Source organism: Triticum dicoccoides, chromosome 7A, assembly GCF_002162155.2.
Source record: "Triticum dicoccoides isolate Atlit2015 ecotype Zavitan chromosome 7A, WEW_v2.0, whole genome shotgun sequence".
NCBI classification, from domain to species: Eukaryota; Viridiplantae; Streptophyta; class Magnoliopsida; order Poales; family Poaceae; genus Triticum; species Triticum dicoccoides.
Window position 1 is genome coordinate 333,916,911 of NC_041392.1, and position 4,328 is coordinate 333,921,238.

Below are 4,328 nucleotides of genomic sequence, written 5' to 3' on the forward strand. Positions count from 1 at the left end.
CCTTATGTTATGCCTGATTCACCAGGGTTAACTCTGCAGCTAGGAGAGTCACCAGGGCATCCAGGAGTTCAGATAAAACTTGAGCCGGCGGGCGCATCGGATCGCTCGCCCCAGCCGTCGCAGCAGCCATTGAACGGAGGTCATAGGCATAGTACTTGATGAATTCACCATCTATTGCGTACCTGCCATAAAAATAGTAGCCCAGCTCGATGGCTCATAGGAGTCCGGAATACTCTCGCCATCGGAACAGCCCCCAAGCCCACAATCTTGCAATTGGTAGATCGATTCGGTTTCGCTGGTTGAGGACTCATCACCTGAGTAGATGGCTGTCTCTCCACGTGACATAGGAACTTCTTCGAGATCCACCCCATGAACAAAAACAACAAAGGCAAGCCTTGCAGGTTGGATCTTGGCGGGTCGTGCATGCTAAGTCGTCTCGATCATGTCGGTGCAGATGTCCGGCTCAGGCTCCGACTCCCCAATCTTACCGATGGAGACATCAATCCCGCTGAAGGGGACCCGATACCGGTACTCAATTGAGCCGGCCTTGGTGGCCCAGCCAGTGTCGTCGATGTAGAGCTTGCCACGATGGCTCTTGGTCATCCGGCCCACGGTGTAGCCCTTGATCCCTGCGAAGTTTCCCTTCAAGAACTCGAAACCACCATGCTCTAGCCCCATGGTGGGCCCCAACTGTCGTGGATTTAACATGGCAGATGCCCTAGTGAAAGGACTTAGGTGCGGAGCCATTGCAACTAGGTTAGCTTAAAGGGGTTAAATGGGACAAAGGACACAAGGAGTTTACCCAGGTTCGGCCCCTCTCAACGAGGTAAAAGCCTACTTCCTGCTTCTAGTTGTATTGCTTGAGTTTCGAGTACAAGGGAGTAAATACGCTTGACCTAGTTCTTGATTTGTTGTTTCTTGAGTTAACCGCCGCCGCGTCACCCCTTTATATACAAGTTGATGCCAGGCAGCTTACAGAGTCTCGACTGTCTCACACAAATGTGACCGACTCGGTTTCTAAGTAAACTTGACTTACATAACAAGTCATCATATGGAGGTTCACACCTTCGGGCCTTGAGTCACCTTCGGGTCTTGGGCCTCCAGACTTCTTGGGCCTTCTCACCTTAAGCCGCCAACGGAGAGACCCGGCCCCTCCTGGGTAGGTCATACCTCGGAGTTATATCCCCAACAATATGCATATTAGATATGTGGAGGCGGTAGATGACATCTATTATCGTTTAAGAAATCGGCTACGTGCATGGTTGATGAGATCAACTGCACATGGGGATTTATGTGGCTATGTTTTCTGATGATCGGAATATATGGGGTCGTGACAGAACCTACCCGTACCGGTCGGTATCCGTCATCGGGGTTAACTGTGAAACATAAATATGAATCGAATTCGCGATGATTGATAAGATTGGTCAGATCAAAAAATTCGGCATGATCGGAGTATAGATGTGATCTGTGATTTCCGAAAACATCGGGCGCTGCCCGCTCCCGCGAGGGGCCACTACTAGAGAAAAGCTTACCAGTAGCGCTAGTTTTTGTGCTACCAGTACCGCGGGCACCAGCGCTACTGCTACGGTGCTACATCTATTTTGTAGAAGTAGCGCGTTTTTAGGCCAGCGCTACTGGTAAGTTCAAGTACTAGTAACGCATTTTTAGACCAGCGCTACTGGTAAGTTCAAGTACGAGTAGCGCGTTTTAGGCCAGCGCTATTGCTACCATTTATGTTTTTTTAGCATTTTGGTGCTGTACATGTTTAAACAGATATATCTTTTATACAATAACAACTCATCATGAACTAGTCTGTTTAAATAGCATATTCATTACCACTTGTCATCACCACCAAACAATGTTTGTCAATGAGACATCATATAACAAGTTGGTCACTAGTCATAATCATAACTCCTCCTCATCATCATCAACTCTAACACATTGTAGCACATAATAACACATTCTAGCTACGACCTACTCCTCTCATAGAACCTACTCTACCCTCTCTTACGTAAAATATCATAAAACAAGATAGGCATTGACTCTCCATTAAGGAAGGAAAATTGACTCTCCATAATAAAGAACGGAGATCATCCTATCTCCAAGTCTTGGCCTATGCACAATGTAGTTTAGTTTTAGAAGAATTTATGCAAAAGATGCACGGATGTCGTAATAGTAGAAAATCTTACCATGATATCTCCATTGATGTTACTGTAGTTCAACACATGCACTAGTGGCACGTATTGACCATAATGTGGAGGAGTTTGCTAATAGCTATTGTAATTTTCAAGATTAGTAAAAAATGTGATAAGACCATCTTGCTCCTTATAAGTTATTTGTGCTTCATCATTGTAGTAGTAGGTTCTGTCTACCATTTTCCTTACATTTTTTAAAGAATAAAAATAAGCTATCAATGGAAATAAGCTATCAAATATTATGAAATAAACAATATAAATTACTTAGAAAATATGTTTAATAAACTCACACAGCGGTAGAACTGGAAGCGTGTCAACAAGGACCCAAATGGTCATATCATGTTCATCGATGTCAGGATCACCAAGATCAAAGGTGAGAAGCATATCCTCATGAAAATCATACGCCTTGCAAAGGGCTTCCCAATCCAGGCAACCAAAATTGGATGAGTTCGCAGAATTGTATAGATTTACAGCAAAATCATAACCATGATGGGTCCTTAGTTGAATTATCTTTGTCTCCATTCTTTCATGATCTTTAAAACCCATCTTCTCCAAGACATAGTGTCTTGCATGGCATGGGATAAGCTAGTCGAATTGTAAAAGATGGAAATTACACATTGACGAAGTAGAGAAGTCATGCAAAAAATAACAAAAAACACTTGTCATCATTGCGTACCGTTTGAACATCGAAGGTCTCTTGAAGCTTGATGCTGAAGCGCCGACCTTCTACCAGGTGAGGCCTGTCGCACAGACCGCGCTCATCTTCGCATTACTCGCACATAGCAAATTCCCTTTCGACGTTAGACATTTCCTAATAGGTAATTAATAATCCATCATCGAATACATATATAGTAGTTTGTAGCAAAGATCATCATATAATATCACTAGTACATCTCGAATAATAGCTCCTCTAGGTTCAGTAGGCCGTGGTGGACACCCAAAGAGAAGGAACCATCACCGAATCATAGCTCCGATGATATCCCCAAAGAATCTACCAGGTATTGGAGAACCCGCCGTTCGCCAACGTAACCAAGTAGCGCTGGATGTGCGCGTTCTCCACCGTGACACAGTGCTGTACCACCTGCGTGGGGGACTCAAGCCTCTCCACCGATGCAGGCCCACGCGACCGCCACCAAAGAAGCTCCGGGTCGAGGATAGGCTGGCTCCTCACTAAGCTGCGCTCACCAGAAGGTAGCACAACCAAGTACCAGCCCGACAGAGCCCAGTCTCGGACATGGCCCCTCGGCTCAACCAGGAGTCCTCCGCCGAGTCGACGACGAGGTTGCGGGATAGGCATCGTCGATGTCGAGAACAAAATGCTTAATTATGAAAACAAAATTAATAAACACTTAGCAAAATTTGGCATGACCTTTGCTAAAAACAGGACATATCGAGCGCCTGCATTTTTCTGAACGTAAATGAATCGACATTTCTGGCAAAACATAGGCCACTCGGAAAAATATGACATGTCCAAAATGTGACATGTTCAAAATATGACATGTCCACTGCAAATTTGCATATAACAGGAAAAATTGTTTTAACTAAAAAAATAACAACAATTGCTTTAACTAAAAAATACCTAGAATTCTGTTAACTAAACATAAAACAACTAAAACACCTAAAATTCTGTTAACTACACCTAAAACAACTAAAACACCTAAAACTCTTTTAAATACACTTAAAACACCTCAATTCTATTAACTACACCTAATTAAAAACCTAGCTAAATTTCTGTCCTAACTTTAAAACCTAGCTAAATTTAAAAACCTAGGGTTCATACCTAATCTGTCCTAGGTAAGGTTCGATCATAACCTACATTATTCTGATAACCTACATTTTTTCAACTACATAGGATTCAGAATAACTACTCTAATAACTATAACTAGGGAGGGAGGAGGAGGAAGGAGGGAGGAGTACCTCTCGGTGGAGGAGGGTCGGCGCGAGGGCCGGGGCGGCGGGCGGAGGAGGTGGCCGACGTGGGGGAGTTGGGCCGTCGGCGGGGAGGAGGGCCGGTGCGGGCGAGGGCGACCGACGTAGGGAGGAGGGCCGGTGCGGGGGATGGCAGCATGCGGGGGTCGACGGCGGTGCGTGAGGGATCGAGGGAGGAGTGTGGAGTGTGAGTGAGAGTGATGA